The 26,007-nt window shown below is 46.6% G+C and overlaps 1 protein-coding gene across 2 annotated transcripts in view; it reads left to right on the forward strand.

The window, feature by feature from the left end:
- The window catches only part of ABAT (4-aminobutyrate aminotransferase), an 83,346-nt gene that overhangs the window by 13,929 nt on the left and 43,410 nt on the right, over window positions 1-26,007 (forward strand). Inside the window, exon 1 of one of the 2 annotated variants that reach the window (XM_032960882.2) lies at window positions 25,708-25,775. The exons of the other annotated variant lie outside the window; for it this stretch is intronic. The gene's annotated coding sequence lies outside the window, so the exon portion shown is untranslated. Of the gene's footprint in view, window positions 1-25,707; window positions 25,776-26,007 lie in introns of those variants that run through there. 2 annotated transcript variants of the gene reach the window in all.

Raw genomic sequence — 26,007 nt, forward strand, 5'->3', positions numbered from 1 at the left:
CAATACTGTAATTGAAATGTTATATTTGAATAATATGCATTTTCGTTTCTGGCTTTATTGCACAGTTAATCTATGTTGCCTTAGCACATACACATCTACACAATTTAAATGTGGAATGATCCCTCGATTATCCTTGTAAACTGCTGGACCAAGTGCTATTGGTGAGTACCCATTACTAAAGGCTACCCATCGTTAAAGTATTGTTTAACCGGCACAAATTACGCATGGCCAATTGCTTCCAAATCCCAAGTGCTGGTGTTTCCCACATCGCCACTGTCAAGTGTTCATTCTTGGCAGTGGTACGGAGGCTCCAAGACCGGGTTGAATCTCTATTATTTACCACTGGTATTGCACATCATGGCCGAGAATCACAGCCTGGTGTCTGATATCTTAACACAATGCACTCGCCAACAATTATGCCCTGCTTCTAAAAAACCAAAATTCAGACACACGGCCAACCATACCAAAATAACTTCAATGAAACCAATAACGTATGACATGGCAGGCAAACCCTGCGATCTCTGTACATCTCATGCCAAGTCACAATTTGGAAAAGAAAAACATGTTTTTCCGGTCATAAATTACAATGTACCTCGTACCAAAATTAGATGCTGCGTGTGTAAGCAGGAATGGCTCATGGCCGCGGTGTGAGTTACTGTTCATAACATCTCCTCCCTACTCTTCACTCACCATCGACATAAATCAAGGTTATGGGAGAAATGTTGGTGCGGTTTGCACTCCCAGTGTTGTAGTCTGTATTCACATTCATGAAGCTACATCCTAGTTATCACGATGACCATCAACACCATAATCTTCATCAACGCCATCATAATACAAAATGCCCTCATCTCAATGTCATATCAACCATTATTAATGTCATCCATTATGCTTCATTCTGAATTACAACATTAATCATAATTTATAATACTTTATTACAATAATAGGATGCTAAACAGTTAATCCTGGATAGCGCCGGAAATGTATTGCCACAATGCATAAAACAGGTGTTATGGGCTGCTGCGGGGATACATCGTCAGCAGAGGACATTCTTGATTTGAAGCTTTCGTGACTGCAAGGATCCATACTCTTTGGTTCTATTCGGTAAAGTCACGTAGGTAAAAAATAAAACAAAAATCACGACGTTTCGGCCACAACACAAGCAGCCTTCTTGTGTTGTGGCCGAAACGTCGTGATTTTTGTTGTTTGATTTTTTACCTACGTGACTTTACCGAATAGAACCAAAGAGCAGAGGACATCGCAGCAAATCCATTGTCTTACTGTATTTATATTCTCCCTTGTCTTTGCTATCCATCTTCACTAATCTATACTGACCAGTGTGGTGAAGTATGCTCAAATAACTACCTTGAACCTGCATGGTGTGAGGAGACACTCAAGCAGCCGGGGATTGACAGTGGTTGTCACGTACATTTTATTTAGCATTGATTTGTATTTACTCAACATTTTAAAAAAATTTACTTGAGTAAATAAGCTATGCAGGTTTTAGTTCGGAGAACATTTGGATGGGTAAAGCACCAACTGTTTGTGATGAAAATTGCTTCAGAAATGTTCGGGACACTCTCTCCCTGGCCTCTAAGATACAATTTTTGTTCCTGGGTAGTAAGTGTTATTTCATAATTGCTTATGCCTAAAAAGTATAGAAAATGGCTATTATTCCCCACAAACTTTGGTTTTGTAAACCAGGACAGTGATATTTTGAAATTGACCTATTTTCAATGAGAAAATGGGCGAATTTGTGTCTTTTTGTTCACAAAGTCAGAAAAAAAAGAATCAAAATGAACATGTATTTATACTAAAGTAATACAAAAATGTCGACAAGATTTAGAAGTGAGTAGTTTTTCTAGATTTACGATTATACTGTAAATCACTTTCGCGAATCAGCCCCCAAATGTAGTCTCCCATCATGTTCTCGTTATACTGTCCTTGGTAGCGGCGTTCAAAGTCCAGTATATCCTGGTGGAAGCGCTCGCCTTGCTCCTCCGAGTACGCTCCCATGTTCTCCTTGAATTTATCAAGATGAGCCTAGACGTCAAAAGCTCGGCATTGGACTTGGTGAGACCAAGATCTCTGATAAAGTCGTTGACGTCTTTTTGGTTGGGGTAGTATGGGTTTCTCTCTTCAGCTCCACCTCTGAAATTGTCATCTGGATCTACAACGTCTTCCTCGCTCTCTGACTTGCTGCTGTCTCTCCGGAGGAGTGGGTACGGGGAGCTCGTGGCACCGGGGTGATGGATGAAGGAAGGTCCGGATACGTGATGGCAGGTGCATTCTTACCAGCCCGACGTTTTCAAGGGTCCACCATGCAGAAGTAGCAGTTGCTTGAGTGGTCAGTGGGTTTCTGCCAAATTCTTGGGATAGCGAACTTCATGGCTCTCTTTTCCCCTCTGTACCATCCTACAAAAATACATGTTTTTCACCCATGACTAATGTGTAAGAGATTCTCAAAACATTTTTCATATATGATATATATTTTTTTAATAACATTGAAAATTTTGTACAAATTTTATATCATTAAATTCCGAGCAACAATTGTCCATCTTACCTCCCAGAGTTGCTTTGCATTGCTCGCAGGTGAAACGAGGTGCCCAGTGTGGCAGTCAGTGATGGTTTTGGGAGCGGGGTGTTTCTTTGATTTGGGACTTGCGGGGGGGGGGGGGGGGGGGTGTGAGAGTGGTTGCAGTTGTGTGGGATTGGATTAGCTCGTGGGCACGGGGGGGGGGGTTGGACTCGTGGGCACGCCGTGATAATTAAATTGGGGGGGGGGGCAGGGGATTTAATTCCGCTCCTCGGCTTGTTCGAGGTGGCTGCTGTGCTGGAGATGGAGACTGAGGCGGGCGGGATTTTATTCCACTACTGATCCACAGAGTGTCCTGTTTCAGAGCCGGGTGATGCTTCGGGCGTGCCTTCGGGGTTTTGCGCGGCTGTTCCCCCCCCCCCCCCCCCCCCCCAGCATTTGTGGTGGAGGAAGTCTGTGAAGCCAAGTTCGTCAGGTTGTTGTATGACGGTGGTGGTTGTTGCGAGGGTCATTTGGGTTGGTATAGTGGCTTGTGATGCGTGCACTCCTCCGGGGAAGTAGTAGCCCTGTTACCCTTTGACAAGATTTGTGTAGAGATTGAATTCTAAGTAAACCCGGCAGTGGTCTTGATTATATTCCGCACACGCCATTTGTGACGTCACATGAAATAGGGGCCCCACCATAATTTAAATAACAGTGATACTAGCTAGGGTTGCAGGTATAAACCGAAACCCGCGAAAGTATGTCCCAAAAGGACGCACCGTTACACCCAGGGTTTGTCTTTATCCCTGACAGGCATGCCGAAATATGGCTTGTAGGCCTCACACATCTTAGCAGATGCTTCCACAGAGTACTTCTTCGCTCTTGTCTTGATAAATTGGCCGCAGACATAGCAAAATGCGTCTGCTAGATGCTTGCAGCCTCTTGATGCCATCTCAGAAAAGTGCAGATATCTATCCATTTAGGCAGCTTGAATGAAACTGAACTGGTGGGCTGAAGGCCCCTGTATTTATACTATTTATATTACTGGAAAGTTCTATAATGTGCTAGAAGTTACTCCAAGTTTACTCAGCACTGAATCTATCTGGAATGTTCTGGAAAATAGGTAAATTTCTAAATATCACTGTCCTGGTCACAAAAGCAAAGTTTGTGGGGAATAATAGCCATTTTCTGTGCTTTTGAGGCATAAGAAATTAGGAAAAACACTGCCCAGGAACAAAAACATGTTATTTAGTGTAATCTATACCCTATATAGGCTCATTAAGAGACTGAGTTAGAAGCAGGGGCGGAGCCACAGGGGGGGCTTAGCCACCCCTGAAATTTTGGGAAAGTCGGTAATCGGGATAATCGGATATCCAGCTGCTGCACAATGCTGGCTGCCACCTTGTGTGCTGCCCTGCAGGCTGCCACCTTGTGTGCTGCCCTGCAGGCTGCCACCTTGTGTGCTGCCCTGCAGGCTGCCACCTTGTGCTGCCCTGCAGGCTGCTTGAGCGGCAGCCTTTCGAACTTATCGAACTTATTAGCCACATCAGCGGCTCCGACCTATTAATAAACTCCGCGTTCAAATCCAATAAAATGTGTTTTATACATTTGTGGTGCCCATTGGAAAACATTAACACTGGATATCTCAGAATATTGAAGTCAGCCCCCCCAAAGTCAAAATCCTGGCTCCGCCCCTGGTTAGAAGTCAAGCATTGTTCCAACAGACTCCTCATTGGTACTTTGGTGTAATTATAATTTGTAGATATTTTGCCACTCGACTTTTGTAGCTGCAGAGTTAGCCCCAACCCCCTGCCCAGAATGACGCCAGACTCATTAACAAATTGGGGTGCAGCAAATATAAACTCTTTAATTCAGATTCTAATTATTGCAACATTTATAAAGCTAAGCATTCTTATAGCACTGTTTAAATTATACTTGATACATTTCTGGTCTTGAACAATATTCAACTGATGTGGGTGAAACTCGCTATGGTTACATTTATTACGATAGCAACGCATGGTCGCTCACCTTCACAGTTTAAATCAAATTCTAATGAGTAACCTTCGCATGATTGAGTTGTAAAATCCATTAAAAAAATAACTATCCATCTGACTATAGATCTAAGATCTCTATATTCGTGAGATGGGAAAACAATTTTCCAGATTTATTTATTTTATCCAACAGGAAACCACAGCCAAGAGTATAGTTTTTCAATATACTGCATATACGATGTCAATCTGACACATCCTATAACTACAGATGTAAAAACACTGAAGAAAAAATTCGGTAGCACTAATGGATGCTCTGTGATGGAGTGGTTGTAAATTTGTGCTATTCACCCGTTGACGCAGCTAACATGAGTAGCGAGTTATATTGGAACCAGTATTGCCTCTTCCCCCCTCCTCACCAACCCGTACTGACCAGTGTGGTTGAAGTATTGTCAATCACCCTCCACTAGTGGATTGACAGCGGGCTGTAATTTTTTAATGGGTGTAATGACTGGCAGTTATAAATATGTGAACTTACATAGTGCACCATTGGCTCCCTCTCCAATCTCAGATCAAATTCAAGGTCACACTCGCTATCTTCAAGATCCCCCATGGTCTTCACCCCCTGCTCTCCTGCACCTTACTCTCTGCTTCAACAACAAGGGCTAAGCTCAAATCCCCTTTGTAAGCCTTTGCTTTGTGGGAGTTTTGCTTGTTCTCCTCTGCTGCACCCTTAATCTCGAACTCCCTTCTCCCAGCCATTCATGCGTTTAACTTCCTGATCATGTTCAAGTTCAGGCTAAAAGACTTTACATTTTTCTCTGCTTATGAACGAGTACCTTTCTCTTTAAAGTACATTTACCCACAGTTGCTGTAAAGCATTTTGAGATGTGGTCGCATTCAGATGCTATATAAATCGAAATTAGAATGTACAGTATTGATGTTGCACATGTCATGTGCACACTATAACTCATAAAAAATGTACACTCATTTTTTGTTATCTGAAAGATTTTTTTATATATATAAGTGCATTTACTATTCTTTAATTAACATGAGTTCCTTAATCCAAACTGAGACATTTGGTTTGCAGGATTCGGTGGAAACGTCCAAGACTGTCTAAACTCGAACTAAGGCAGCTTGTGTGGCTGCCTTGTTCCCTTTGGAGCTTGTCCCCTATCAGGAAAGTAAATACTCTTTGGTTCTATTGGGTAAAGTCACGTAGGTAAAAAATAAAATTTCGATTTAAAGCTTTCGTGACTGCAATGATTCATCTTCTTTGGTTATTTCGGTAAAGTCACGTAGAATGAGAATAAAATAATAAATTGATAAAATAAAATAACACAATAATATTCTCATTCTACGTGACTTTACCGAAAGAACCAAAGAAGAAAAAATAAAATAACAAAAATCACGACGTTTCGGCCACAACACAAGCGGCCTTCATCAGGTGAAGGGACGAGACTGTCTGGAGGACAGCGCTGTCTGGAGGACAGTCTCGTCCCTTCACCTGATGAAGGCCGCTTGTGTTGTGGCCGAAACGTCGTGATTTTTGTTATTTTATTTTTTACCTACGTGACTTTACCTAATAGAACCAAAGAGTATGGATCCTTGAAGTCACGAAAGATTTAAATCAAGAAAGGAAATTAAATGTTTGTGCATTTATACGTCATTACAAACTGTCACAAGAAATTACAATATAACTTTTTTTGTGTCAGGAATTTGTCGTGATTTTGCTGGGAGAAAATTAACCTAAAGATTAAAATTAGAACTCTCACTTTTCACATTTCTTCTTTTGAGTTTTAAAGGGAACTTTATCATTTCAGGACACATACCCATCCAGGTTCTTGGCATGTTTATGCTAAAAATAAACTGCGTGTGTGTGCACGCATGTGGATGTCGGATATGCCAAGGAGAAAGTAAGTGATCCGTAACATGAACAAGGGAGACTTCCTTTGTTTATTTCAGCCTCATGGCAATTGTGAAACTTTTCATTTTTGGCTTATCTATGACTCCTGTTATCCATGGGTCGAGCGAACTGTTCTGTTTTTTTTATCTGTGGAAAGGCTCTTGGCAAAGTGTTTATTTTAAAACTGACCTTGACATCTAGGTTGGTAAAGTCAAAACAGGACCTTGCTTGAAAATATCCAGAGTGAAGTTTTTATTTAAAAAAATCTATTTGATTTACATTGAAATCGTATTGGAGCAGTCACAATGTGATTTTCACAATGCACCATAAACCTGGTCTACAAATTTGATTTCTGGGCATGGCTAACATGCCCAGGAATCACACCGTACGTTGAACAACCCTCATAACTAACGCAGCATGGTGATGCTTTTATTCAGCAGAGGTTTGTCAAAAATGTATAAACTATCATCATAGTAACAAATTGTAAAACTGAGTATAGTAGGTGGCACACCTTGGACTCAAACCCAGGATCGCCAGGGTGTCAGTTGACTTAGAGGTCTGACATGGTTATTAGCACCACAAGACACCTAGCCAACTTTTGAGTGGTTTAAAGGCATATTTAAATGAATATTCATATTATATGTTTCAGACTGTTCTTAGATGTAATTTCAGTAATGGCAAAGTGGCTGTAAAATTAGCACCTTCAAAGCTTGCTTGGAAATTACTTGAATTAAATGCTGAGGGTTCCTGTTGGTTATTGTGCAGCTTATCTGCAGAGTATTTTTGGATGTACAATTATTTATGCAGCTCAACCACTACTGAAGTGCTCCATATTAAGAGCTGATGTTTTAATTGGCGGGCTTATTTCAAGGTACATGTATTCTATTATTTGAAACTTGGTGTTGTTACCATTTAATACAAATCTCAATGGGTTAATGTTATTTCCCATGTTAAAATACTCTATCTCCTCCCTGGCTTCTCCCCCCTTCTTTTGCTTATATTGCCCCTTGTCACAAGCAGCTCTTTTGCCCACTTCAGCAATTGTTTCTTGCTGTGGTTGTCCCACCTGATGACGGACACTTGTGTTGCGCCTGAAACGTCGTGATTTAATTTATTTTATATTTTCTACCTACGTGACTTTACCGAAAGAACCACAGAGTATGGATCCCTGCAGTCACGAAGACTTAAAATCTAGATTAAAATACTTAGCCAGCACTTTCGAGATCATGGATGTGAAACGGGGCAATCAAAGGTGATTTGGATCAGGTTCACAAGTCCAAGTGCATCTCTTTAGGTGGACTGCGTGTTGAGCAATTCCTTGAAATTGATCACAAGCAGCTAGAAAAACTTGAAAGTCAAGCTCTTAAGTGTTGCAAGCTTGTTCGTAGCTTAGTTGCCAAGGAATGTACAAAAAACATCTATTATTAAAATAGGGGAGTTTCACTTAATCAGGTCTTCAGTTTGGTGTTTTAACATCTTAACACCTGTTTTGTTGCCAGAAAAAAGGGGAAAACCTATTCTTATATTTTTATACTGGCAAAGGAGGTCACATGATGTAACTCATTCAGTTAAATAATCCTGTTCAACAAAACGATCTGCCTCCAAACTCGTTTTCTTTACAGAGTTACTAGACAATATTTTCCCTTATTACACACCTGATTTCGTGACTGCAGGGATTCATATTCTTGGTTCTTTCGGTAAAGTAATGTAGAAGGGAAATAATAAAAATAATAAAATATTATTTCCCTTCTACGTGACTTTACCGAAAGAACCAAGAATATGAATACCTGATTTGTACTTTCAAAAAATCCCGAAGTGGCACAGATCTCATACCAGAGCTGTCATCGGAATTCACAAAAAAGAAATATTTTCAATTATTCAGCGCTTAAATATCTGTGGCATCTCAGAGAGCCTTACCAAACAAAAATGAGAAAAATACGTAATCACCAAGACAAAGATGGGAGGGGGGGGGGCAATTTTTAAAACAAAAACAATGAAACATGAATGAACAAGGTCTAAACATTGCAGCGTCAGGAAAAACAATGAAGCAAGCACACGCTGTAGGGCAACACGAGCACTGAGAATTCCAGCATTGTCCAAGTGAAAGTTGGGCAACGTGACACAATAAATTGGCACAATCCCAGCGCCCCACCCAACTACGACCAATGATCAAACCACCAACACGCGTAGACAAGTTATAGAGTACAGCATCAATGTGTTTTGGCAATCCTTGTCTCCAAAGTGTTGGATTATAAGCATGTGCCACCAAGCCCATTTTGACCTAACATTCAAAGTGTGAATTGTTGCTTGACCTATCCCTTTCGCAACCAAGCATCATTATATGCCACGAATAAATACTGAAGAATCCAATATCTTACGATAAATGTAGCCACCTAAACTTATATAATGATAACTCTGTTCGCTCAGTATTGTAAAAAAAAATACTTTCTGAAAAAAAACACTTCCATTTCAATTGTAAGAATATGTTATTACTGTACTTAACTCAGCTCACTTGGTATTGTTAATTAAGGACATCTCACTATCTCCAGGAGATTTGCTCGTTAGTTTCAATGTAGTCTCTTTGTTTACCAAAGTTCCTGTGCCTGACACCATTGCAATCATTGAAGATTTGGTCCAACAAGGACTGAATGCTGATGTACCCGCCCTGGTGAGACACTCCCTCACCAACACTTATTTCACCTGGAATGGAACATTCTACAAACAAGTTGAAGGTACCCCAATGGGTTCTCCCTTATCTCCAGTTGTAGCCAATGTTTTCATGGAAAAATTTGAAACGGATGCCATCCAGGCATCCACTCTACGTCCGTCCTTGTGGGAGAGGTACGTAGATGATACGTTCGTCATCTGGCCACATGGCCGACCAGCTGTGAACCAATTCCTCAACCACATAAATTCCATACACCCAGCCATCAAATTCACCATGGAAATGGAAAAGGATGGCAAGCTACCATTCTTGGATGTTTTAATCGAAAGGAGACCAGTTGGCTCCATGGGACACTCTGTCTACATGAAAGCCACCCATACGGATGCCTACCTAAAACCTGACTACTGCCACCACCATCCATCCCAGAAGAATTCCCTCATCAAAACTCTACACCATAGAGCTCGATGCATTTCCGACCATTATCACCTAGCCAGTGAACTGGAACACGTACACCAAGCTCTAAAGATTAATGGATATTCAGACTACACAATCCGTAAAGCTATCACCCCAACTGTTGGGAAAGAACCATCTGAGGACCCAATCCAAACCATCACCTTGCCATACATAGCAGGGGTCACCAAAATATTTCCAAATCATGAACAAACACAAAATCCAGGTTTGATTTAACACAGTACATAAAATTTGTGATCTGATCCCATCTGTGAAGGATGTAATCCCTGACATGCAATACCCCGGCATCTACAAACTAAGCTGTGTCTGTGGCAGTAGTTACATTTGGGAAACTAAGCGACATGTTTTGGACCGTGTTCGTGAACATAAGGCAGATCTGAAACACGGTAGGACCAATACCTCGGCCGTGGCTGATCATTGTTTTAATGCGGTGGGCTCACACGAAATTGATTACTCTAAGATGAAGGTACTTTGCAAACCCACTGGCTATCAACAAAGATTCGTTCATGAAGCCATCCATATATATAAACACAGACACAATTTCAACCGGGAAGATGGGTACAAACTTAGCAGTCATAACTGGCTGTGATGTTCCTTTCCTTCCACCTTCCGATGTTAAGTTTAATTTGTTCCCCCTGGCTTCGGCTCTCCGATTTCACATGAGCAGGTTGAATTTCTCGCGCCAACGTGGCCACTTATGGACGCCGACCTCTGCGTCGCGGTGGCTCTGCGATCTCACATTAACACGCTAATCTCTCACATTAACACGCCAATCTCTCACATTAACACACCAATCTCTCACATTAACACGCCAAACTCTCAAATTAACACGCTAATCTCTCACATTAACACGCTAATCTCTCACATTAACATGCTAATCTCACATTAACATGCTAATCTCTCACATTAACACGCTAATCGCTCACATTAACATAGCCACCCGCGCACTCATCATGGACGCCGCTCTCCAATCTTACATTGACATGCTAATTTATCACATTAACATTATGCTAATTTCTCGCATTAACATCACTAGCCCCGCCCACTTCGTTTATAACGATCGCTTGTGATGTTATCGAAAGGTCGTAGTTTTTGTTATTTTCTTTGAACCATCTGCGTGACTTTACCGAAAGACCCAAAGAATATGAAACCCTGGAGAGGGGTTCTCTACAGCTCCCTCTAGTGGAGGCCCTTTCACCAGAAGTGGCATGACCAAAAAATTACAGTGCCATACCTTTTACCTTTGGTTTTGTATGCACACTTTTTCTCATTGAAAATAGGTCTATCAAAATATCACTGTCCTGGTCACAAAAGCAAAGTTTGTGGGGAATAATAGACATTTTCTATACTTTTGAGGCATAAGCAATTAGGAAATAACACTTACTACCCAGGAACAAAAAAAAATGTTGTTACACAGTGCATTTGCCATTTCAAATGTGGATGTGGGTTATGTAATTTGTTTACTTTAGAAAATGCTTACTTGTCTGCATTTCCAAACTCCGAAATGATTCACTTGGTTAAATTTCGATTTAAAGCTTTCGTGACTGCAGGGATTCATCTTCTTGATGAGGGAATTCTTCTGGGATGGATGGTGGTGGAGAAGGATCCTCTTGAGGAGCCATTCAAAACCATCACCTTGCCCTACATTGCGGGGGTCACGAAAAAGATCTCCAAAATCCTGAATAAACACAAGATCCAGGTCCGATTCAACACAGTACATAAAATCCGTGATCTGGTTCCATCTGTAAAAGATGCTGTTCCAGACATACAGTACCCGGGTGTTTACAAACTAAAGTGCCTCTATATTAGCAGTTTCATTGGAGAAACCAAATGACATACCTCGGACCGCATCCGTGAAAATAAAGCAGACTTGAAACACAGTAGGACGAACTCCTCTGCCGTGGCAGATCACTGTTATAATTCAGTGGGCTCACATGACATTGACTTCTCCAAGTTGGAGGTTCTCTGCAAGCCATCCGGCTACCATGCGAGATTCGTTCATGAGGCCATTCACATATACAAGCACAGAGACAATTTCAACCGAGAAGATGGATTCTAGCTTGGTAACCATTGGAAAGACGTGATAAACCATTTCGGTTCTTGATTGATTGTATTTTACGGTGACTCTCAGACCGCAGTCCATTCGCTGGCACTGCCTCTTAGTACCTTTCACACGATGGTCAATAGTATGGTTTATAGCATATTGTATAATAATAAATAGTATAACAGTGTAATGTTTAACATAATTCATAAGGCAATATATAGTATCGTAATTGTATAGTGAATATACAGCAGTGTGGTATACAGTAGGGTTGGTAGAATAATACATAGTGTGATATTACAAGTCAAATATTTTTATAGTCTAAAGTATAGGGTAGTGTATAGCAGGGGTCGGGAACCTTTTTGACTAAGAGAGCCATGAAAGCAAAAAAATTGGAAATTTATTTCAGTGAGAGCCATATAATATATTTTAAAAGTGAATTCAACTAAATGTCAGTATAATAAGCCTCTGAATTTATTCTTTTAAATAATGTTGTTATAACACTCACCATTAATGCGACTTCTGGTGCTGCATGGATTTGCTGATGTCTTTGTAGTCGGGTTGGTACTTGGTGAGGTTAAGCTTCATGCAAGCGTTGAGGCTTTCATCCGTTAAACGTGATCGTAGGTTGGACTTGATGTTTTTAAGATGTGAGAATGACTGCTCACATGCATACGTAGATCCAAACATGGTCAATACAGCAATACTCACACGCTGCAGTGTGTGGTATGTGACAGGAAGCGCGTTCCAAGTTTTGAGAATCAGCTGGTCTTCGGGTTGGAGTTTTTTCATTTCTGTCCACATGTGCTTGCTCGCCAACTCCGCTTTCTGTCGTGTGATTCTTTCCAAATCTTCATTCAGTGACTTGAACTTATTCACCCACATGTCTGAGGCCTTCAGGTCAGCCACTTCTGCTTCAAAATCTCTGACGGAGACACCAGGGATGTAATTCAGGTCGGCTGTGTTCAGTGAACACTCGTTTGGATGGGTGATGAACTTAAAAAGACGAGTGTGCTCACGAAATTCTCCAAAGCGTGCTTTGAAGGACTGTAGGAGACTGGATGTGCAGCCAGCTAGCTGGTGGAGATCAAGGTTTTGAATGGGCTCACTTGCTGTGCATGCATCTTTAAATTGGCTCAGTTTTTCAAAATGTAGTAAACGACCTGTTTCAAGATCCGTGATGAAAAGCTCCAGCTGTATTTGTAAAAGCAAATACAGCTTGTTGAAGGGATAACACTGTATTTCCAATGCCTTGCATTTTCACGTTGAGCTGGTTCAGATGTTCAGTCAGATCTATGAGATAGTAAAACTTGAGGAGCCACTCGGTGTCGGCTAGCTCAGGATGCCCGACGCCTTTCATTTCAAGGAAAGTCCGGATTTCGTTCAGGCAAGCCGCGAAACGGCTAAGCACCTTCCCTCTTGACAACCAACGCACATTGCTGTGCAAAAGCAGACCAGGATAGTTATTTACAACTTCATCCAGCAGTGTTTTAAACTGGCGATCATTTAAGGCTCGGGCAACAATAAAGTTGATCACACGAATGACCAGCGACATCACTTCGCCAAACTGCCTGTCACACATCTGAGCACAAAGTGCCTCCTGGTGTATAATGCAATGGAAACTTAGGATGGGTCTATTTTCATGTTCACGGAGAAGCGCCACAAATCCTTTGTTTTTCCCCACCATACACGGAGCACCATCAGTACACACTGAGAGAAGTTTATCCATAGGTAGACTTTTTTCTTGAGCAAACTCCATGAAAGACTTGAATAAATCCTCACCTCTTGTGGACCCTTTTAATGGCAGAACAGCAAGACTTTCTTCGCGCAGTGTGTCACCAACAGCATATCTTGCAATCACGCTGAACTGCGACAAATGGCTCACGTCTGTTGACTCATCCAAAGCCAGAGAAAAGAACGGCGCTGCATTTATGTCCTTCACTTGCGTTTCCTCCACTTTGTTTGCCATCACGATGGTACGATCATGAACAGTTCTTGCCGACAGAGGCATGTCTTGTATCCGTTTGATTATCTTGTCTTTGTTCGGAAGATCATCAAAAAGTTCATTGGCTACATCCAGCATGAACGTTTTAGCATACTCGCCATCTGTGAATGGTTTTCCGTTCCTCACTATTGCTAAAGAACCAGCAAAGCTAGCCGAATTATAGTCACCTTGCCGGGTCCATACGCGGAGTTGCTGCTGGCTAGCTTGCACCCTGCTCAGAAGCTCTTGGCACGCTTTCTTTCTGCTGTCTCCCGCAGGGTATTTTGATGCAAAGGTAGCGTGGCGCGTGTCGAAGTGCCGCTTTACATTCGACCGTTTCAACGATGTAATTTTGTCATTGCAAATTAGACACACCGCAGAACCCGCTCTCTCCACAAAGGCGAATTCTTCGGTCCATTCGTCCTGAAATGTACGATACTCGTCGTCTTTTTTTCTTTTCGCCATCTTCTTCGTCGAAGGGTTAGCTTTGAGCTAATGACCGAGCAGACGCAGTCTCAGACTGATTCAAAAGGGGGCGTTTACCTGTTTTACCCAGCAACGGCAAACGTAGGCCAGTATCATCCAATTAAAATAATGGACAATTGCTCCTGCAGCCCTGAACAGGACATGCGCAGTGAAAAATCGATGGATGGATTAAAACAAGTGAGAATATTTTGTTTTATCTGCGAGCCATATGCAATCATCAAAAGAGCCACATCTGGCTCGCGAGCCATAGGTTCCCGACCCCTGGTGTATAGTAACGCATTGTATAATTCAATGGTGGAGTTTGTCTATGGCAGTGTATATTACGGTGTATAGTCGTGTAATGTAGAAAAAAGTTTAGTTGGAGGCATATCAATATAATGCATAATGTTAGAGCTTACATTGGGCTGTGTATACAATATTATACAATGTAGTTTAGATTGGAAGGTATAACATTGTAATGTATAATAGTCTAGTTTATAACATAGTTGTAATGCAACACAGGACAGAGCAGCGCATCATGGCTGTTTCTCCTCCCTCCTCCGTTCCGAGCATAGATGGACTCGTTCGTCTGAACAAAGCTCGTCGCTTTCCGTCGTGCTAACGTTGAAAAGAAAAAAGAAACCGCCACTTTTTTCGATATAGAATTGTAATGTATAACGACTTATTGTTAGTAGCTCAGCTGATTGGAGAGTATATAGAGTTTATTGATAACATTGATGTAGTTTATATTTTAGTTTTTTATCAGTTTACTATATGGTATTCATTATATAGTGTAGTGTATACCCAGTTACTTTATGTTAATAGCTTAACTTATTGAAGAGTATATTGAGTACATTGATTATATTGATGTAGTTTATATTTAGTTCCTTCACATCGGTTTATTGTATGATAGTTGGGTAGTTGCAGTTCTTTAGCATCATTATACTAAATGCCTCTGTTGATATGTAAACTCTGACTTTAACATAGCTACTTCCATGACCAGTTACATGCTAATCCTTCACACTAACATCATGCTAATCTCCCAGTTACATGCTAATTTCTGACTTTAACATCCTGCTAATCTAACACATTAACACAGCTACTTCAATGCTAAATTCTTCTGTTGATATGTAAACTCCTTTTTCAAGGCACTCTTCTCCTTCCACCCAGCTTAAAAGACGCTGCCAAGCTTAGCAGCGTTCATTGAAGCGCTGTCGTCCCGACAGTTCTGTTCCTTCGCCTGAGGAAGGCTACTTGTGTTGTGGCTGAAACGTGAGAATTTTATTTATTATGTTTTATTTTTTATTATTTCATTATTTCCCTTTCTACGTGACTTTACTGGTTGGTTAAATGTATTAGTTACATGATTTGGCCAGGTGCCTCAGATGTCGGAGCACTGAGATGGCACCGCCAAGATCCTGGCTTTGAGTTCAGGCAGTCATCTTTGCTGGATCCAATTTCTCAAATGTAGTGGTGAGTTTATTGTCTTAGTATTGTGACCAAAAAAAAGCAACACTTTAAATTTGGTTCTGCACTTAATTGGCCAAATTTCCAGCCCTGACAAAATATTGCCTTGACTGTCATATGACGAATATTACTCTCGTCTGCAGTAGGTGGTAAAATGCTGCCCTTCTTTCGTATGGCATTGTGAAAAGCAACAGTCATAAATGAATGCAAAGATTCCTCATCCAGTCCAATGATGTGGTTGATGCAATGTGGATTTCAGCGATACCGCCAGGATATGCATGGATGGAGCATTAATCGGTGATGTGCTTGATAGTTTGGACTTCTCCACAGTCGCAGTTGGGCGATTCTTTGATCTTCCATTTATGGAACGTGTACGCGCATCTGCCATGTTGTGTTGGAGCGCGGTTCAATGTGGTCCATAGTCGTCGTGGAAGAGAGAATCCCGGTACTTCCACCGTCGGATCGTGAATGATGTTCTTGTTTGCCACGTCCATAGCCGCCCATGATTCAGAGCCACCGAGTGGCGGTGTCTTTATTTTCGGCTGCTAGAGCGGAGACGCGTATCCAGAACGCTTTCCTGTATTTTAGCCTTGGGCGTGGGGGTTCCTTTAGATCTTGATGGAGCGGCAGTGTAAAGTTTTCATTATCTTGCACTCCCGTGTCATCGCATCATCGCGTTGGATGTTGGCTGGAGCGATATTCGCCAGCACAGGAAGCCACGGGAGTGGAGTAGACTTTAGGGAACCGCTGATAATACGAAGCACGTTGTTAATTTCAGCATCAACAAGGTTTGTGTGAGGGCTTGTACCCCACACCGGGGCACAGTACTCTGCTGTGGAGTGAACAAGGGCCTGCGTCGATATCTTCAACGTGCTGGCATCGCTTCCCCAGGTTGTTACTGCAAGTTTCTAAATAATATTCACTCTTGCATTCCTAGATACCGAGGGTGTTCATCATGCCTTTTCTTCACCCCGCAGAAGTTAACGTTCAACTTTTTCGAAGCTTGTCTGTTGTTCAGGTGGAAGGGAGAGATGACGCTCTTCGATAGATTTGGTTTAAGGCGCCAATTCTTGAAGTATTCTTCCAGAGTCTTCAGATCTTTTTCGAGGACTGCCTCAGTGTCCTCCATTTTCTGTGGTTGGGTTGCGAGTGCAATATCATCCGCATATGTAAACTTATGGCAAGATGTCGCTGGAATGTCACTCGTATAGAGATTGAACAGCGCTGGTGCCAGAACTGATCCCTGCGGGAGTCCATTGTTCAATCTTTGTGGGCCGCTGGCAGCTCATCATTTCGGTGATTAGTCTAATTGTCGGGCGGCAAGGCATGGCTTTCGCAAGCTTCAGCAGGAGTCCCTTCCGCCATACGGTATTGTAAGCTGAAGAGAGGTCCATGAAAACTGTTGGTGTTTTGAACTAGCGTTCGAAACCAGCTTCGATGTGACTTGTTAAGGCAAGCATCTGGTCGCAATAATATCGACCAGTTCTAAATCCTGCTTGTTCCTGCAGAACTATTTCCTCAAGCGTGGGCATCAGCCTTTTGAGCAGAAGCCGTCCCATTAGTTTATAGCAGACGCCGAGCAGGGAGATAGGGCGGTAGACTTGCTGTCTTGTTCTTTTGTCGATTGAAGTTCGTGAATTGTTGATCATTTGCCTTGCAATCTCTTCAGGACCGACTTACGGAGGTTTGTAGGCTGGCATAGCGGCAGCTCCCATCAACCTCAGGAGGCGCCAGGCTTTACGGCTCGATTTTGCAAAGTCAAGTGCCTCAACTGTTTCGCGCCACCTTTCTCTTCTTTGCAAATTCAGTAACTCGAGTAAGGCTTTTGAAGTCTCCTGCTTCTCATCACCATTGAATTTCCGGAAAAGCTGTTCGCTTTCTGGAGTCCAACATGGAGTGAAGACCTTTCTGAAGTCTCTTGCGATGTTGGCCATGGCAACTGCCTTAATGAGACCAGTGAAGCGACGGTAGTTGACTGCGCGTGGAGGTATCATTCCAACTGATTCTTCCAAGTCCGCAGTGAAATTCACCCATTCAGCTGATCTTAGATTCCAATGCGGTTTTGGTGCGCAGCGGAAGAGCGGAATCTGAAGATCGATATGGATCACTACAGGTCTATGTTGGCTATTTGGAAAGTTGTCTAGGATTGTTCTCATCGACGGCATCGGATTTCCGTTCTGGTCCCGAGACACAAAACATAAATCTGGGCATATAGCACTTTTTCTACTTCGACGACTTGAAAGTACCACGGTCTTTTGCGTCATAGTGCAAGTGGTGGTCTTCTGCCTCTGCCCATGATGTCAGTTCACCAGCTCTATCTTTGGCACTATAGCCCCAGAAGGTGTGGTGGCTGTTGAAGTCGCCTATGTGGATGATAGTGGCTTGACTGCGGTAATGCCGGACACGGCCATTCCATACCTGGAAGCTTGTAGACATTGACCACTGTCACGTCGTTGATCTTGATGGTTATGTAGTGTGGCGAGGTGTGTGGTACGACCTGGACCGTGTCCTTCGGATCGTTCTTTATGTATGTTGCAAGGCCATGTTTCAAATGATGGCTTGCAGCAATGAGAGTGTATCCGATTATCTTTGATCGAGGGCACTGTCGATTCAGATGCGTTTCTTCCAGTGCAAGGACATCGACGTCTTGAAACTGGAGAATCTTCGCGATGTAATCGCATTTCGCACTGGAGAGGCCCTCGATGTTAAGCTGCATGATTCGCAGCGACGGGCCGACATTCACATTGCTCTGACCTTGTGAAATGCTCTCTGTGCTGTTGCTTTTCATTCCGGGATACCTTTGTTGGGCATTCGCCCGCCGGTGTGATGACATTCATTGTGGTTTCGCACGTAGCAGGGAAGACCGCGAGCAGGTTGTCATCTTCTTCTGCCCTATACTGTGTGGACTAAAGGACACATGAAGGAATGTCAGTGGTAGCTCTGTGATATCTGCTTCCTTGGCCCATTCCTTAACACTAAGGGTTGCAGTGCTCTGCTGGAGATCTGAATGGATTATTTATCTCATGACGTGATGTATTTGGAATAACATTTGAGGAGATGGGGGAATGTTAATTACGTGTCCTAATCACGTAACTTTAAACACAAATTATCTGAAAATAACGTAACGTTTTTTTTATTTTATGATACGTGTAGATGGAGTACTGTATTGTAAAAAACCATAGTCTTACATGTGTAGTGGCATAGCGCTGGCTGCTGGTTAAAAAAAAGGTAACTGCGGTGTATGGCAGTACCCACGTCAGTAGGCCACGATAGACATGAGGGGAAAGGTCACAGAGGGGGGCCCATCGGGAAGCGTCGGGAATCTGCTAGTAGGTTCCAGAGAGGGGGCGTGGCTGGGGCGGAGTGAGGCCACGCTGAGAGTATAAGAAGGGCCCCTGTGAGGGACATTGTGGCTTTTGCTGGAAGTGGAGTCCCCGTCGTGCTGTTCAAGATCGTCATTACCATCTCATCGTCGCTGCCGTCTTCACTCGATATTGGCTCCTAGATAGTTGTTGGCTGTCTCCGTTCAGCGCCGTCAGTGTTAGACGGTTAGTGTTTTGTATAGGCTAGCAACGGTAATAGTGTGTACCCACGTAGGGTGTCTGTATTATCCTGATGGTGCTCGTTAAATAAAAGTGCCTCCAAGTCTTACTGTCTCTGAGTTAGTCACTACACGTGTAGTATAATAGCGCCGGCTGGTGGACAGCAGTGGTAACTGTGGTGGACGGACAGTACACACGCCGGTGAGCGTGTGCATGGATGTGTTGGCAGGGCGGAGGAACTGGGGCAAGGAACCTTGCCCCAGTTCCTGGAACCTGCTAGTGGGTTCGAGAAGGGAGGTGTGGCCAGGACGGAGCCAGGTCACACTGGTAGGATAAAAGGAGCCGAGAGCGGGAGCTCGAGGCTGACGGTTCTGGGATTGGATTTGTCTCGTCGTTGCTGTCGACTCTGTCATCTCGTCGCTGTCGTCGCTGTCGTCGCTGCCGTCTTCGCTGGATATTGCGCTGCCAGATAGTCTAAATAAAAGGTGCCTCCTACAAACCTCGTCTCCAAATCAGACACGACATATGTGTAGTGTCCTCCTCGGTGTGCGTGTGGGTGTGTGGCGCACACTCAGTCAGAGACGAGGTAGTTGCAGGAGGCACCATCACTCTCTCTCTCTTTATTCCCATTACACCAACTCTGGCCTCCTCCCTCTCGACCACGCTGCCTTACAGCCCGGCCCCGACACAATCCTGACCACGTTGCACCGACGGCATCGACCGAGACAGTCAACTATTGTCCGGCCACGCAATTATCGGGCGAAGGCGGCAGCGACGAAGGTGGCGAAGGCGGCAGCGACGAGAGCCCGGAGCTCTCGCTCTCTGCTGTTTTGATTCTACTCGGCGCGGCCTGGCTCCGCCCTAGCCGCAACTCCCTGTTCGAACCCACTAGAGGGTTCCAGGAGCCTCCCTATGAGGTCTTCCGTGACCCTTGCCCCAGTGCCTCCGCCCTGCCGGCACACCCGTGTCCATGCTCGACGGCGTGTGTGCTAACTGCCTACTGCGGTTGCCGCTGCTGGACGGCAGTCAGCGCTGTGTCACTACACAAACTCTCGAACTTGGGGCAGGCGTCGACCACGATCGGCGCTCTCCTTCGCAGCGGGTGTCGCGATGCTCGGCGCCCCGCCGCGCAGCAGCGACGAAATGGCGGCCGCCCCACCGCTCTCCTCCGCGGTGGTCAAAATGGCGGCCGTGAGAAGCGTATTCGCCGGGGACTGCGAAATGGCGGCCGTCTCTACCCTGCCCGGGATGGCGGCCGTATCCACCAAGGGGTCCCCCTCCGAGGCACCGTCTCCGGGCCTCTGCACGTCCGCCCCCGGACGGTCCGCCACCGGACCTCCTCCAGCGGCGATCGGCGTGACGAGAGCGACGAGGTGGAGGAGCGCTGTCTTCAAAGCGCCCAGCTGCGTCTCCACCCTTCGCCACGGATCGTCAGGGTGAAGCTGATGCGGAAACTCCGCCACGCCGTCTGCCGCAGGTGCGACATCCGCACTCGCCGTGGGCGCCATAACCGGGACCACGGGACCCGGGGTCGGCAGGAGCTGTGTCGCCGCCTCGTTGTCGGCGTCGGAGGACACCGTGGGTGGATTCTTCTTTTTCTGGTGCTTGGACATCGCCTCTTCAGTAGAGCACCGCCAGAAAAAGTCCACTGTCTGACACCACTGCAATAAGTGGCTCCGACACGGTAAGTAATTTCGGAATATTTGTTCAAGGTTCGGTACAGCCACTCCTCTCGATCCGCGGATGCCGATCCGTTCTCGTGGCTGCGCTGCCCCGCGCCACGTGGCGCTCTCCCCGCTCTCCACCGCACCGCCGGCTGACGGCGCTTGGGAGCGGCTTGAGCGGCTGGAGGTCGAGCCGCCACATGGAAGGTGGAGATGGCGGGGCAGCAGCGGTGGGGAGCTCCTCTTCGATCTTCGTTGCTGAACCCCCTGCTTATATTCTCTTCTCCGAGGCCAAGCCCCGCCTCTGGTCACGCCCCTCTGGGAACCTTCGGGAATGTTCCAGAGGTCTCCATACTAGATCCGCCCATTAACCTTTCCCCTAGATATAATCCGTAGTACTGGTAGTGCGTGGACTGCATGACAGTATGTAAACATAACCCCACGAGATGGCGCTCACTTATTACACATATATGTATAGAATATACTGTATGCTAATAGGGGCAGCAGAATGATGGGCAGGTGAATGTTGCAGTAGTGGTCAGCCAGATTATAAGGGTTTAATATGAATTTCCACTTCATCCACTTGTAGTATTTAATGAGACTAATTAAAAAAAGCAACTCATTGTTTTCCCTTTATTACACCACTAAAAAAAATCGTCCCATCTCTATACCAATTATTACATTGTCAGTTCACGGATGAGGAGCCTATCCACAGATAACGCAATTATTTGTTCATTGCTGTAATCTCACGAATAAGAGATCACAGCAAGGCAGCAAATGCAGCCAGAAAAATGTCCATTTTGATTTCTGAATCTACAGTACGATTAATTTAACATGTAATACAATAGTGTCAACAGTTGGTAAAACGTTACATTAACATTACATTTTACTCGTGAATATATTTTCGGAAACATATTAGCGTACGTGTATATATTAAAAAATTGTGTTAATGCAGGTTATGACAACATTACGCCCTGCAGTGTGTAGTCCAGTTCTGATATCAGAGAGCTCTGTTAAGAAATCCAATTTGGGGGAAAATATTGCGGATTATAATTAAACACCACGGGGTAGGAAAACGATAAACATACAGCACACACACGTCATTCCTGGGTTGCAGCGTGCTCTATGCAAAATTCCTTTCGCAGATTTCTAATAAATTACGTGGGAGCATTGAATATCTCACTGTATTTATCACTCTGTGAGCACACAATACTCGGATATTTATGCATGAACGCATAGGGATGCGAATGCAATATGCATAAATGGTTGCATGTGTGTACGTTATTACGTATGCATGCAATACGCAGAGCATGTATATACGTGCATGCATACATCTATATACACACAAGCCAGTCTTGTGCGTGTACATTGGTGTGTGTGGCTCATTTAGGTTGTCCACAGGCGTGTACACGTGTTCTTCATACGTTTCTGTGTCACTATGCATGTATGGTGCATGTATGTAGGGTATGGGTGAGCGTGACTCGTGCATTCATGTCTCTGTGTGTGCGTGTGTGCATGGTGTCAGAGTAGCCATATCGTTTGTGTGTCACTATGCATGTGTGGTGCATGTATGTAGGGTATGGGTGAGCGTGACTCGTGTATTCATGTCTCTGTGTGTGCGTGTGTGCATGGCGTCAGAGTAGCCATATCGCTTGTATAATGCCCAATATGCGCGCGCGTGTGTGTGTGGTATGTTGGCATAGATATTCATCATTTTGTGTGTCTGCGCATGTTAATGTGTTCGTGATGTCTGCAGCACAGAAGTATTGTGTCATTGTATCTGCTTGTAAAACACTGCGTGCATGTTAAGGAGCTTCGGAGTTGATGGCTGTGACCGTGAACGAGTGGAAAGAGGAGCCTCAGTCCTGAAAAAAAAAGGACCTGGACCCCCTTAGGGCACCGGTTTAAGCTGGGCCAGACCGGCTCTGGGGGTGGTGGAGGAAGAGGAATAGAAGGGGAGGTGGTGGGTCAACAGGATGGGGGTGGGTGGGCGAGCGCGAGAGAAAGGGGCAGAGGCAATGAATGGATGGGCAAGACGAACACGTTGCGAGACGTGCGGTGGATTGGCTGCACTCGGAAGGAAAACACAATTTTGTCTTGTGTCCGTGCAGATATTTGTCCGACACAAAAATGCAGTGTTTCGCGCAGGCGTTTTTTGTCCATAGCTTTGCAACGTGCGTACGATGCAACGCTGCCGTGCGCGCGCTTGTGATTGTGTGCACGACTGCCACACAATCATGTATTCATTTTAGTTTAAATACCGTACGCACGTGCGTTGCGAACGTGTGTGGTTTTACACCTGTGTGATAATACACCTGTAAATATGCTTTACAATACTATAGAGTGATTGCTTTGGACCGGTCCTGGGGAACCGATCCTCCCCCACCCTCCCCCCAACCATTGACCAATTCCACACTGACCAGAGTGGTGAAGTATGGTCAAACAACCCCCATATAATCAACAGGACGCGGGGAAGCGTCCTTCACGCAGCATTTGACAACAACAAAAAGGTCGTAGACGACACAGTAATACGAATGTTATTAGCTCTTCCATTTAACGTATTTATATACCGTTCGTGTTTTTTAATACATCGATTAGAATTTACGTTTGTAATTGTGTGTGCCGTGCTACGGCCTCCATGTCGGTGCTGCTCAAGGGGGAGTAACGCGTCTCTCTTTGTGCTCCGATCCTTGTCGTGTTCGCGTGTAACAAAACACATTGTAGAGAGACGATGAAACATTAACACTCGACGGGCAGCAGCAGCAGCTCCCACTGCCTGCCTCCAACAAAGACCCCCCTCCGTGTAGCCTGTAAACAGACTGTTGGGGGCAAGCGTTGTCAGCGAGTGGCGCCGATGAAGGCCGTTACACGGAACACGAGGGGGTGGGTGGCCAGCACCACGCCCGGCCGCCTTTGTCACCCCCAGTGGCGATGTTTACTTGCACACCGAACCGCGTACTCATTTGAGGCTGAGTCGACCTTAGGGCGGCATGCCCAGGGACCGGTTCACGTTAATCGCTGTCGTCGGTGTTGGTGGCGGTGAGCTGGAATGGAACTGGAGTGGTCGGTCGGGTTCGCAGCGCAAACCGCGATAACCAACACACACTGCAGCAAGTCGGCTCTCTCGATCATCCCTTCCCCCATCGCTCACACACGGTGTGCACATGGTGTGTCTCCCACCCCCCCACCACCCCGTGGGTGTGTGACTCCCCCCCACCCCGTGGGTGTGTGACTCCCCCCCACCCCGTGGGTGTGTGACTCCCCCCCACCCCGTGGGTGTGTGACTCCCCCCCACCCCGTGGGTGTGTGACTCCCCCCACCCCGTGGGTGTGTGACTCCCCCCACCCCCCGTGGGTGTGTGACTCCCCCCCACCCCGTGGGTGTGTGACTCCCCCCACCCCGTGGGTGTGTGACTCCCCCCACCCCGTGGGTGTGTGACTCCCCCCCACCCCGTGGGTGTGTGACTCCCCCCACCCCCCGTGGGTGTGTGACTCCCCCCACCCCGTGGGTGTGTGACTCCCCCCCACCCCGTGGGTGTGTGACTCCCCCCACCCCGTGGGTGTGTGACTCCCCCCCACCCCGTGGGTGTGTGACTCCCCCCACCCCGTGGGTGTGTGACTCCCCCCCACCCCGTGGGTGTGTGACTCCCCCCCACCCCGTGGGTGTGTGACTCCCCCCACCCCGTGGGTGTGTGACTCCCCCCCACCCCGTGGGTGTGTGACTCCCCCCCACCCCGTGGGTGTGTGACTCCCCCCACCCCCCGTGGGTGTGTGACTCCCCCCACCCCGTGGGTGTGTGACTCCCCCCACCCCGTGGGTGTGTGACTCCCCCCACCCCGTGGGTGTGTGACTCCCCCCCACCCCGTGGGTGTGTGACTCCCCCCACCCCCCGTGGGTGTGTGACTCCCCCCACCCCGTGGGTGTGTGACTCCCCCCCACCCCGTGGGTGTGTGACTCCCCCCACCCCGTGGGTGTGTGACTCCCCCCCACCCCGTGGGTGTGTGACTCCCCCCCACCCCGTGGGTGTGTGACTCCCCCCATCCCCGTGGGTGTGTGACTCCCCCCCACCCCGTGGGTGTGTGACTCCTCCCCACCCCGTGTGTGTGTGACTCCTCCCCACCCCGTGTGTGTGTGACTCCCCCCACCCCGTGGGTGTGTGACTCCCCCCATCCCCGTGGGTGTGTGACTCCCCCCACCCCGTGTGTGTGTGACTCCCCCCACCCCGTGTGTGTGTCTCCCACCACCCCGTGGGTGTGTGACTCCCCCCACCCCGTGTGTGTGTGACTCCCCCCACCCCGTGTGTGTGTGACTCCCCCCCACCCCGTGGGTGTGTGTCTCCCCCCACCCCGTGTGTGTGTGACTCCCCCCACCCCGTGTGTGTGTGACTCCCCCCACCCTGGGTGTGTGTGACTCCCCCCCACCCCGTGGATGTGTGACTCCCCCCCCACCCCGTGGGTGTGTGACTCCCCCCCCACCCCGTGGGTGTGTGACTCCCCCCCCACCCCGTGGGTGTGTGACTCCCCCCCCACCCCGTGGGTGTGTGACTCCCCCCCACCCCGTGGGTGTGTGACTCCCCCCCCACCCCGTGGGTGTGTGACTCCCCCCCCACCCCGTGGGTGTGTGACTCCCCCCCCACCCCGTGGGTGTGTGACTCCCCCCCCACCCCGTGGGTGTGTGACTCCCCCCCCACCCCGTGGGTGTGTGACTCCCCCCCCACCCCGTGGGTGTGTGACTCCCCCCCCACCCCGTGGGTGTGTGACTCCCCCCCACCCCGTGGGTGTGTGACTCCCCCCCACCCCGTGGGTGTGTGACTCCCCCCCACCCCGTGTGTGTGACTCCCCCCCACCCCGTGTGTGTGACTCCCCCCCACCCCGTGGGTGTGTGTCACGCCCCCTCCCCCCGTGTGTGTGTCACGCCCCCCCACCCCGTGTGTGTGTCACGCCCCCCCGTGTGTGTGTCACGCCCCCTCCCCCCCCCGTGTGTGTCACGCCCCCTCCCCCCGTGTGTATATAAAGGCGGGGGGGAGGCTTTCTGACCATTCTGTTGCTGCTGTGTGGCTGCATTTCCAGTGAGTGTGCACGCTGCATCATCACCACGTACACGCATGCCCAAATCGTGCACGTTCATCCGTGTGCTTGTGCTAAGAGCGTGTTGCGCGTATTCCTCCCCTATATTCGAATACAACAAATGTACCGTGTACATGTACCGATGTCAAATACTATTGTCTGCCTTAAAGGGTGCTGCTCACTTGACAGTCCCAGAGCTCAGTACCTGCATTAATGTAGGGTAATTAATTGGGG

This window comes from Petromyzon marinus, chromosome 26 (genome assembly GCF_048934315.1).
Source record: "Petromyzon marinus isolate PM22_M1 ecotype Great Lakes invasive population chromosome 26, UKy_Petmar_22M1.pri1.0, whole genome shotgun sequence".
Taxonomy (NCBI): domain Eukaryota; kingdom Metazoa; phylum Chordata; class Hyperoartia; order Petromyzontiformes; family Petromyzontidae; genus Petromyzon; species Petromyzon marinus.